At 44.6% G+C, this 12,615-nt stretch overlaps 1 protein-coding gene across 6 annotated transcripts in view; it reads right to left on the reverse strand.

Annotated features, from left to right (window-relative positions):
- Positions 1-12,615, reverse strand: part of LOC140715349 (monocarboxylate transporter 12-like) — a 116,860-nt gene that overhangs the window by 62,780 nt on the left and 41,465 nt on the right. Inside the window, exon 1 of one of the 6 annotated variants that reach the window (XM_073027410.1) lies at positions 3,303-3,607. The exons of the other annotated variants lie outside the window; for them this stretch is intronic. The gene's annotated coding sequence lies outside the window, so the exon portion shown is untranslated. Of the gene's footprint in view, positions 1-3,302; positions 3,608-12,615 lie in introns of those variants that run through there. 6 annotated transcript variants of the gene reach the window in all.

Here is a 12,615-nt window from a genome sequence, read left to right on the forward strand (position 1 = left end):
CTCAAAAAGCACCCCCGACAACGCTGCCTGGCCCGAGAAGCTACCTGCTCCAGCTGCGGAAAGAAGGGCCACTGCGCCAAGGCCTGTAAGCCCAAACCACGAGTGGGGTCGAGCAGCACAGTGTGCGAGGCATGGGGGTCGCCATCTTGGTCGCCGCCATCTTGCCTGCCCGCCGTGTGTGAGGCATGGGGGCAGCCATCTTTGTCGGCGCCACCTCGTCCCGCCTCCGACCCACGGGTGCTTACTGGGCACCAAGACGGCGATGCAACTCCAGCCTCCGTGACCCTCGTCCAAAGCACTCCACACCAGCTTGCAAGGTCAATGATGGACATCCTGGTGGAGGGGCACAGGACTAGCTGCCTGTTTGACACGGGCAGCACTGAGAGTTTTATTCACCCGGACACGGTGCAACGCTGCGGACTCGTGACACGGCCGGTAAGCCAGAGGGTCACCTTGGCTTCTGGGTCATATTCCACAGACATCCGGGGGGGTTGTGTAGTGACATTGGTGGTGCAGGGCACAGAATATCGGGACTTTGCGCTACTGGTCATGCCTCAACTGTGTGCCCCTGTGCTATTGGGGCTGGACTTCCAGAGCCACCTCGAAAGTGTGACTATGGCATATGACAGGCCCCTCCCACCATTCACTGTCAGGAATCCTCAGTTTTGTGGGACTTCGTCATATACCCCGCTACTGACCACACACACACACACCGACCCACACATCCCACCCAGCATCATGCCGACAGCCGCGCCACTGACACCACTTGCAGCCTCTCCACCCTCAAGATCCCTCCCCCACTGCTCTTCGCCAACCTGACCCCCGACTGTAAACCAGTGGCGACTAAAAGCAGGAGGTACAGCGCAGGGGACAAGGCCTTCATTCAGAGGTGCAGCGGCTGCTCGGGGAGGGGATCATTGAGCCAAGCACAAGTCCTTGGAGGGTCCAGGTGGTTGTTGTTCGGACAGGGCAGAAAAATAGGATGGTCGTAGACTATTGCCAGACCATCAATAGGTTCACACAGCGTACTCCCTACCCCGCATCGCGGATATGGTCAATCAGATAACTCAGTACAAGGTGTACTCGACCATAGACCTAAAATCCGCTTATCACCAGTTCCCCATCTGCCCAGAGGACCGCCCCTACACTGCCTTCGAGGCGGGCGGCAGGCTCTATCACTTCCCGCGTGTCCCCTTCGGTATCACGAATGGTGTCTCTGTCTTCCAGAGGGAAATGGACCGGATGGTGGACCAGTGCCAACTGAAGGCCACGTTCCCATATCTGGATAACATCACCATCTGCAATCACGACTGGCAGTATCACGACTCCACCTCCAACGATTTTTCCAAGCAGCCAAAGCTCTTAACCTGACTTATAACAGGGACAAGTGTGTGTTCGGAACCACCTGACTCGCTATCCTTGGGTATGTCGTGGAAAACGGGGTCATTGGCCCTGAGCCCGACCGTATGCGCCCTCTGTTGGAACTCCTTCTTCCCACCACCCTCAGAGCCCTCAGACGGAGCCTGGTCTTGCTTTCCTATTACGCCCAATGGGTCCCTCACTACGCAGACAAGGCCCGCCCGCTGGTCAAGTCTACCACTTTTCCCCTCTCTGCTGAGGCCCACGCAGCCTTCAGCTGCATTAAAGGGGACATTGCCAAAGCAATGATGCATGCGGTGGACGAGACCATTCCCTTCCAAGTAGAGAGTGACTCCTCCCACTTCGTGCTGGTTGCTACCCTCAATCAGGCAGGCAGGCCAGTAGCATTGTTCTCTCGTACCCTTCAAGGCTCTGAAATTCGGCACTCCACGGTGGAGAAAGAAGCCCAGGCCATAGTGGAAGCTATTAGGCATTGAAGGCAGTATCTTGCCGGCAAAAGGTTCACCTTGCTGACTGACCAGTGCTCAGTTGCGTTCATGTTCAGCAACCAACAGCGGGGCAAAATCAAAAATAATAAAATTTTGCGGTGGAGAACAGAACTCTCCACCTACAACTATGACATCCTGTACCGGCCTGGAAGGCTCAATGAGCCCCCTGATGCTCTATCCCGGGGAGCGTGTGCCAGCACACAGCTCGACCAGCTATACGCCCTCCATGCAGATCTTTGCCACCCAGGGGTCACCCGGCTTTACTATTTTGTGAAAGCCCGGAACATGCCTTACTCCCTTGAGGAAATCAGGACGATGACCAGGGACTGCCAAGTCTGCGCTGAGTGCAAACCGCACTTCTACCGTCCTGAAAAGGCACAACTTATCAAGGCCACCCGCTCCTTTGAGCAACTGAGTGTCAACTTTAAGGGCCCCCTTCCCTCCACCGACCGCAATGTCTACTTTCTCAACAATATCGACGAGTACTCGTGGTTCCCCTTTGCCATCCCCTGCCCCGATACCACTGCCACGTCCATCATAAAAGCCCTGCGCCAGCTCTTCACTCTGTTCAGATATCCCTGCTATATCCACAGTGATAGGGGGTCCTCCTTTATGAGTGATGAGCTGTGCCAGTACCTGCTGGCTAGGGGCATTGCTACTAGTAGGACCACGAGCTATAATCCCCGGGGAAATGGACAGGTGGAGAGGGAGAATGCCACTGTGTGGAAGGCCACACTCTTAGCCCTTAGGTCAAAGGGATTGCCAGTCTCTCGCTGGCAGGAGGTCCTCCCCGAGGCACTCCACTCTATCCGCTCCCTGTTATGTACGTCCACCAATGCCACCCCTCATGAGCGACTCTTTTCTTTTCCCAGGAAGTCTGCCACTGGGACCACCCTACCAGTTTGGCTGACATCCCCAGGGCCAGTGCTGCTCCGGAAACATGTGAGGAGCAATAAATACTCCCGGCTGGTCGAGAGGGTTCACCTACTACATGCGAACCCCCAGTATGCCTACGTGGTCTTACCTGACGGGCAGGAGGACACGGTCTCCGTCCACGGCCTGGCGCCCACAGGAGCACCAGACCCCTACCCCGAACACTCCACGGTAACTCTGAACCCCATACCCACCGATGTATATACCCACGAGACACCGCGCACACCAAGCCCTACACAGACTCCTCACGACACTCCCATACCGGGCGCCACGCACACGCATGGGGGATTACTGATGCCTAACGGGCTGGCACCTCAAGTCAGGCCGGAGCCAGCACAACCACCGTCACCGGTGCAATCACCACTGGTGCTACGTAGATCGCAGCGACAGACTCGACCACCTGATAGACTTAACCTGTAAATATACTTGTAAGAAACTTCGCCCCGTGGGGACTCTCTTTTAAAACAAAGGGGGGGTGAATGTGGTAAACTATGTGTATACCTGTCTGGACACGCCCCTCTGCTGACTGCTCCTGTGGCTCCTCCCACAGACCCCTGTACAAAGGCAATTGGGGCACTGTTCCTCCCTCAGTCTCCGAGATGTCCCTTTTGCTGCTAATAAAAGCCTATCGTTGACTTCCTGTCTCCGAGAGTTATCGATGGTGCATCACCCCAGAACAGGCCTTCTTCAACCTCCAGAGAATTCATGGATTCACAGATACTGGGCCTGGGGAATCTGCCTCACCAGCCAGACATAGGCCCAGGATCAGAGACAAAGGCAAAACATTGCTAACCAGGCATAGGGCTGAAGACAAAAAAAAAATCAGAAAATATCCAACAGGCAGCATCTAGGGAGAGAGGAACAGAGTCAATGTTTCAGATTGATTGGTCTTCATTAGAATCCTACAGTATAAATAATTCATATACCTTGTTTTGTAGTGTGTTTAAAGTGCTTTTTCCTCCTGTCGAAGGCTTTCAGGGAGTTCCATGGGCAGGGAACCAACTCACCACCGCAGCCTTTCCATGCTTCCTTCAATTTACCCTTTGTGGCTGGATTAGCTACCCAGGCAAGGCAGGATTTACAGCTGCCGACTCCGATAGGATGGTGAGTTCAATTTATTTGGACCATAACCCTCATCGGTGACCAAAAAGCAATGAAAGGCTAGAAGCTCGTCAGTGGGAGGGAAAGTGCATTAAACAACACTGTGCCATTTGAGGCCATCTCACGAGCAAAATTCCATCAAACATGTGACCCGCTGTACGGTGCGCGATTCAAGAGGCGTACACGGTGGGAAAGGCTGTTCCTCTCCCAAATTAGAGCCACAGAACAGAAGCAGGCTCTTTCAGCCCGACTCATCCATGCCAAACAAAATACCCATCTAAACAAGTCCCAAGTGCCAGCATTTGACCTACGGCCCTCTGAACCTTTCCTACAGATGTACCTGTCCAAATGACTTTTAAATATTGCTATTGTACCTGTCTCAATCACTTTCTCTTGCAGCTCGCTCTGCATATGAACCAGACTGTGTGAAGAAGTTCCCTTTCCGATCCCATTTAAACTTTTCCTCTCTCATCTTAAACCTATGCCTTCTAGTTTTTGATTCCCTTTCACTGGGGAAGAAAAGAGACACTGTGCATTCATTCTAACAACGTCTTTCAACAATCAACATCTTTCAACACCAGCTTGCAACAGGGGTTCCTAACCTCCTTACCATTAACTGAGAGGTCCATGGACCCCAGGGTCCGAACCCCTGATCTAGAAGGGCAAATATCTACAAACCTTCTGCCTAGTTATACATCACCATGCAACCCCCTCACTTGGGCAATCCCCATACATCCCTCGGGTGTGACTCCTCAAGCCTGCCCCATGAGTGGGTATAAGAGCAAGGAAGCTGCTTTTTGAAATCAGAGTTTTTCTCTTAGATAAGCTGATGAGCCCCATTTGCAATCAGTGACTGGTTTTAAGGTGCTAGTAACCCTCCCATGCCCCTTCTGTCGGCAGAAACAGTTCTGCAGGGCTTAGCAGCTAAGCCACACGTGAAGGCCAGGAGCTGGACTTGGTTGCAAATGCTGTTTGAGACGCACAATATTGGAAGCATTTAATAGGCAGTGGAAACTTATCCCCGGCTATAATCGCCTTAAGGAACCAACTGAGACATGATATTGCTGAGATACCACAAGGAACAGTATAGCATCCCCACCTGGTCACTTTCCATAAAAAATAATCTGCTTGCACAGTCAGATTCAGATTTATTTATCACATGTGCACAGAAACGTACAGTGAAATGTGTCACCAGCGTTAACAGCCAACAGAATCAAAGGATGAGCTAGGAGCAGCCCGCAACTGTTGCCACACATTCTGGCACCAACGTAGCATGCCTATGATGCTCAGGAGAACACGACACAACAAACCTGAACACAAGCAACGAAACAACAGCAAAACAAGTCCCTCTCCACCCTTCCACCCGCCCCCACACACGGACGGTCCTCCAAACCCAGCTCAGGTCTCCAGAATTCAGACATGGGGCTTTGAATTCTGGACTTCCAATTTACCTTTGGACTTTAATCTTCAGTACTGACCCCCAGACTAGCCAACGACGGGACTCCAAACTTCAGGCTTAAACCCTGGGCTCACCAGCCAACCTGCCCACACCTCCTCGTGCCTCCTGTTCGCACAGACATAGTCCACGTTTACTATTGGTACAATGCCTGGGATAATGAGGGTTGAGAGGTGAATGTAAAGAGACTTTAAGAGGATATAAATGCTAAGTAAAGGAATAAGGATGGAATATCCTGTGAAAAATATGAAAGTCATCCAAGTTGGAAATAAAGGAAGTATTTTTGAAATGCTTAAAGATGTGTTGGTGTCCAAAGGGACCAGGGCCTCCTGGTCTACAAATAACTGAAGGTTAACAAGCAGGTAGAGCAGGCAATTAAAAAGGCAAACGGCTTACTGGAGTTCAGTGAAGGAGATGATGAATACAAATGCGGAAACAACTTGCTAGAATTGTACATACTCCTCGTGAATCTGCATGTGGGATATCATGAACATGTATGCTTACTCCCCAACCAGGCGGGTGTGCCACAAAATCTTATGTGGCATAAGGACTTGCCACATAAGCAAATCCTTATGTGGATTTGCATGAGGATGCCTGAAAATCCACGTACAGAGGTGGGGATGGATGAGGTTGTCTGCTAGGAGAAGACATAAGGACAACTGGGTTGAGAAGAATCAGAGGTGGCCACACTAAACTAATTCTTGGCACGGCAGACTCAAGGACGGCATTTTCTCTGGCTAGCATGCCAAGATCAGAGGTCACAAAGTTAAGAAGAGGTTCCTTTATACAGAGGGTAGTGAAACTTCGGAAGTCTCAACCCATCAGGGTTGTGGGGAATCAGTGACTGAGTATATTCAGAACAGAATATAAGGGTTGGGAATATGGAATTACTACCGGAAAAGGATGCTGAGGAAAAAGATCACTGAGACAGATATGTACAATAGGCTGAATGGCCATAAGTTGCTGTTATTCCAAATGCTCTAATACAATCTCATCTCACTGTAATGAAAATAGTCAAAAAAATTCAATTTATAAGAAATTGTCAATAATGACATCATGCAGTATTCATAAGGAATTCTTATTATACTATTTACTTGATCTAAGGATGAAATTAAACAAAGCATTTTAGTGTTTCCCATCCTCACACAACATCTATAGGAGGCAAATCATAAGCACGAGGAATTTTGCACAGATGCTGAAAATGCAAACTAACACAGATAAACTGCTGGAGGAATTCAGCAAGTCAGGCAGCTTCTATGGAATTGAATAAGCAGTCGATACTTTAGGCTGAGACCCTTCTTTAGGGCTGGAAAGAGTGGGGGAAGATGCCAGAGTGAAAAGCTGGCAGGAAGGGAAAGAGGATAGCTAAAAAATGATAGGGGTAGCCAGGTGGGTAGGAAAGGTAAAGAGCTGGAGAGGAGAGTGGAGTAGAAGAGAAAGGGAAGGAGGAGGCACTGCCTCACAAAGGTGGCATCTAGCATCAAAGATACCCACCCTCCTGTCATCTCTCTTCTCGCTGGTACCATCTAGGAGGAGGTACAGAAGCCTGAATTCCCACACCACTAGGTTGAAGAACAATTACTATCTTACAACCACTAGGTTCTTAAACCCACAAAAAATATATTTATTTTTGTACTTGCAGATTGTTTTCCTTTGCACATTAACTCTGTCATTTTTCATTGATTCTACGGTATTTCAATTATTCCATTTAGTATCAGAGAAGATGAGCAAGATACAACATGAAATTCTTGGTCATCACAGTTGCCAGGGCAACATTCCCTCTAATTTGCAATTACCAGTGTGCGCAAAAATTTTCTGCTCTGCAGGTTTTTGCTCAGTGACAACAACACGTGCGCACTGAATAATTTCTTCACTAAAAACAGTATAAACAAGCCAGTTCTAAAATCTGCGGACAAATCATCGCAAACTCCACATTGTCAACACCGCCCGTATCAGAAACCCGAAATGGAAATGTGGTTGTGTAAGATCATGAAATATACTTAACATGCCAACAAGGTAGATCGTGACATCCTTCTGTGCGCAGTGTAAATTCCTTTGGGCACTAGTAGCAAAAGATGGGTGTGCACACACACGGTGCACACATTAGAGGGAACATTGTACCTGGGATCATTTTCTTTATTCAACTGTGAATGCCTGAATGAAAGCAAATGTCAAGGTAGTATTTGGTGACATATACATACTTTAAAAATAAATTTACTTTGAACATTGAACTTCCAAAACACAGTGAGTAACACACTTGCAAGTTACATTCATTTTCTTCCAAAGCTCTTCCTGATATTGTTATCAGAGTGATTATTCATTATCAAGCCCCCAATATAGTTCAGCAGTGTTGGCCTGAGTAACTCCGTTGTACCCATTCTGAGGCCACAGAATACTAAGTCTGAATCTTCACCATTAAAGTACTGCACATCTATAAATCAACGTTGGGAACCTTAGTAGCAATTTTAAAAAACCGAGCGGTTTTATTTAATTGTTTGAAATTCCGTTAGCTAGTTTAATTTTCCTTCTATCAAATTTGCATGCTTGGTTATTGTGTACCATGTTCGTCAAAATAAATTCAAGCTAGACTGCAAAGCAGAAAAAAATAATTGTTATCATATGCTGTTTTCTCTAACAGTCAGATACTTCTTGTTTGGTCTGTTTGTCACATGATGTGGTTTCTCATGTTAGACTTAAGGTACTCTAGCATACCAAAGTACAAGAGATTTCTTTCTCCGTTTTTAGTGGATGAGCAAATTTCCAATATACTCTCAGATAAAAGAAAGGAGAACTGGCGTAACCCAAACTGCAGTTACAAAATGATTACTTGAGTGCACAAAAAGACATTTGGACTTGATAGCATGCTCCAGGCATGATGCCAGAGTAGTAAAGCTATTATTGTATTATGTGGAGATATCCGGGACCATTTTCATCATGCTGGTCTGACAGCAATCAGTAGCCCTTCTGTAATTAGATGCATTCAGTTTAAGTGCATAACTCTTGATTAACCAAAAATTGAACAAAAAAATGAACTAAAACTTCTCTCTCAAGTTGTAGTGGGAAATCCAGTGTCATTGTTGAACCTTTCCAACAGGCTGTAGAATGGAAAGAAAAATATTTATTCATTTACTTACTTACACACAATGCTCGCTTTTATTCTGGATCTTTGCTATGCTACAAAAGTTACCCGTCATCAAATCAAACAAATTACTAGTCCCGTCCTCAACTTCGTAACTGTGAGCATCAGAGGAAATATTGATAAGACAGACTTAGGCTCCTGATCATCTCAATCTTTACACCCTTAAGTATTCGGATTTACGACAAACAGGATGGAGGTGGTATATTCAAAAGGGAAGGCTACATCAATGAGACTGTTACAGATGTGATTTTTGGATTGTAAGAGAGATTACAGAAAGAGGGAGGAATTGGCAAGCACTCTACAGTGGTTGCCATGATAAGCTGCATCTAAAATCATCCAGAGTTGAAGGAAGAATAAGTAGCATTTGGAGTAGAAGAGTAGCTTGCACAGGAAACTGGAAGTAGAGCTGACCTTTTTGTTAGCAGGGGAGGGGTTGGAGTGGTAGGGAGAGAAGAAGAGATGCCAGGATCTGCAGTTATAGGAGGAAAAGTCAGAATAGAGAGGTCGAATTGGGGTACAAGAATTTCACGTCCTATTACTTGAAGTGTGTATAGCTCAAACCCATTTTCCTGCATTAACCCATAATCACTCAATGCCTTTAAAATCTAAAAACCTACCCATCTCAAACATGGGGTGGGAAACCTCTTTCTGATTACCATTCACCTTCCTCGCATGGTTGAATGAAGCAACACTCTTTTACGTTGAACAATACTTGAAAGCAGCACCAAAACTGGAAAGGGCACTAACAAAATGCTGTTAAGGATTCAATGTTCACCAATAAAAATAGCTTGATAGGGCCATGCTGCCTGAGTACTGAAAAAAACAGCTGCTATATTGGGTCTGTGATAGTCAGTAAATAATTTAACACAGAAGTATAACTCTACTTGATCTCATCTTCACCAAACTCCCTGTTGTGGCCATGTCTAGCCACTGCATTGGTCAGATTGCATTTGGAGTATGTGCACACTTTTAGGCCCCATATCCAAGAAAAGATAAGCTGGTATTAGAGATGATACAGAGGAGAATGGTCCCAGGAATAAAGGAGTTAATGTATGAGATGCATTTGATGGCTCTGGGGCTGTACTTCATGGAGTTTAGAAGAATGAGGGTGTATGATTGAAACCTACTGAATATTGAAAGTTCTAGATAGAGTGAGCGTGGAGAGGATGGTTCCAGCACTGCGAGAGTCTAGAACCAATGGGCACAGCCTTAGAACACAAAGGATTCTGAACAAAGACTAGGAGGAATTCCTTTAGCCAGATGGCAGTAAATCGGTGGAATTCATTTCCACGGATGGCTGTGGAGGCCAAGTTATTGGGCCAATTTTCCCTCTATGGTGTGGGTGCGTACACATCTTTTACTACTAACACACAAAGGAATTTAAACTCTGCACAACATTCAGAGATTTCGTAGATTTTAAAATAATACAAATTATGTATAAAGTAAAAAATGGACAGATACCAAAGGTTGTTTAAAATGAGAGAAAGTCAATGTGATTTGAGAGGAACATGTATATTTCAAAAACAAAGGATAAGAACAAATGTAAAAAATCATTGTATTTCAGTCAGAGGGGTGAATCTATGGAACAGTTGTAGTGAGAATTTAAAAACATGCACCACACTTAAGTTTAAAAAATTATTTAATGAGCAAATATAAAATACATGATTTAAAATGAATGGGAGTAATGTAAATAAATGATATTTGGAATTGGATTGTGTGTTTAAAGATTATGAATTTTTTTTTGATGTGATGATTGACACCAAATATGTTGTTGTATAAGTAAGAGGTAATAAGTATAAGTAATAAGTAAGAGACACCCTTTTGGTCTGTTTTAAAGAATATCTATGTTTTTTGTTGCAATTTTGTCCTATGAAATCATCGTTGTAAATTATGCTTTTTGTTATGTTTGTACTGACTGAAATAAACTAATTTCATTCATTCATTCACAACAGGGTATCACCCTCTACCTTGTTGACATGATAATTATATGTCCTTTTGTTTTCTGCTGTGCACAGTTTGACAACATAGAGTTGGCGATGATTTGTTTGCAGATTTTAGAACTGGCTTATTTATACTGTTTTTATTGAAGAAATTATTCAGTGCACGCATGTTGTCACTAGGCAAAAAATTGCACAGCACAAGATTTTTGCACACACTGGTCTTATAACTTAGAGGGAACATTGCATTGTGCATACTTAAAGCAAAGGTTAATAAGCTCCTGATTAGTAAGGATGTCAACAGAAATGGGGAGAAGGCAGGAAAATGGGATTGAGAGGGAAAATAAATCAGCCATGCTTGAATGGCGGAGCAGACTCAATGGGCTAAATGGCTTAATTCTTCTCCCATGTCTTATGGTCTTAGTGGTAGAAACAGTCACTGCACAAGTGCTGCTAAATGTGCCTATTAATAAATCACAACTGCCAATGTCTCTACTATATCTCTATTTATCTCAGCTCATTGTGACAGAACCTAAGCTAATATTACTCCGTATATATTTGGTTTCATAGTGTCTTCCCTGCTGACCCTCACAGCATCAATAATTTACTCACATCATCTGTTTGTGAAAGTAAAGACCGACCTTAATTTGTGCCACAGGGCATAATCCATTTAATTTTTGAATGCCGAAAGAAGCTGACAAATCAATCTGCTAATAGTTCAGAATTAAATTAATTTAATGTTAGGGAGAGAAAACAATTAATAAATATCCCTGATCTCATCTCATCACTGCTTGAAAAGACTATCTGCCTGCAGACTCCTGTAGGTAAATAATCTCCAAAGCAGGAAATAGTCATGCAGTATCCAGAATGATAAACAATCACCTGTTTGGGTCTATTTTACTGACAATTTGACAGAAACTGTCGTCAGTCAAAAACAAGATGACTAGTATGGTAAATGGAATAGATTTTTTTTTGCTAAGCATTTTCTGCTTTCTAATGAACACACTGTTTGCCAGAAGTGATATGCTTCAAATCATGATACCATCTTCAAGACCGATATCGTCTCACACTTCAGTCCTCTGTTGGTGGAAAATGGCTCAACCTATTGTCTTTTCCTGATAAAACTTTTTTTCCATATCTGTAGAATGTTTGTAATTTTTTTTTTTTGGAACCTGTCCAGTTGATGCCTGTCTGTTCCCTGAAACTTTTACAGCAAGTTCAACTTCTCCTGGAGAGCATTCTGACTGGTTGTACCACACCCTGTTGCGGGAACTCTGGCGCTCATGAATGCAAGAACATTACAGACTCAGCCAGCTCCATCGGGGCACAACCCTCCCCACACTCGAGGACATGTTCAAGAGGAAGGGCCTCAAGAAGAAGGCATCCATCACTAACCTCACCACCTGGGACATGCTTTCTTTTTACTACTATCAGGGAGGAGGTACAGGAGCTTGAAGATCCACATTCAACAATTCACAAACCATTTCTTCCCTTCTGCCATCTGATTCTGAATGGTCCATGAACACTACCTCACTATTCCTTTTGATTTGAACTTTGTAATTTATAACAATTTTGTATTGTACTGTACTGCTGCCACAAAATAACAAATTTCATGTCATCCAAGTCAGTGATTCAGATTTAATTAATACCCTGTACAACTTCAGCAGAATTTCTCAACCTTTCAAATTTATCCCTCTGGAAATTAACCCCATGCTTTGTTATTTTTTTCCACTAACCCACAACATTACTTCAGTTGATTGCCCATCTGTCTTTCTCGGCCCTGAATGTCTACTTAGTTAATCTTCCTGCCGAAATGTACTACTTGCCATTTATCTATGTTGGAGTTAAATTGGCAATTTCATGGTACATTATACAAGTCCTGTACATCTTGTTGCAGCCTTCTTCAGCACCAACTAAACATTCTAATTTTGTACTTCTCATTCTCAAGTGCAAATCACTTTTACAAATAGTGATTTGGACTTAAGAGAATAATAGGGTTCGCAGCAAAAAGCTCCTTGTGAAATATCATGGCCATCATTTTCACATGCTAGTTAATAGCCTTTAATTACTACTCTGTGATTTCTGTTGAATGGCCAGCAAATATTCTGACAATTAAATCCACCTTAGTGGTCTTCTGAAAATCCAGACACAAGACAATTACTTAAATATTGTTGATTACTT

The sequence above is a fragment of the Hemitrygon akajei genome, chromosome 23 (genome assembly GCF_048418815.1).
Source record: "Hemitrygon akajei chromosome 23, sHemAka1.3, whole genome shotgun sequence".
Classification (NCBI taxonomy): domain Eukaryota; kingdom Metazoa; phylum Chordata; class Chondrichthyes; order Myliobatiformes; family Dasyatidae; genus Hemitrygon; species Hemitrygon akajei.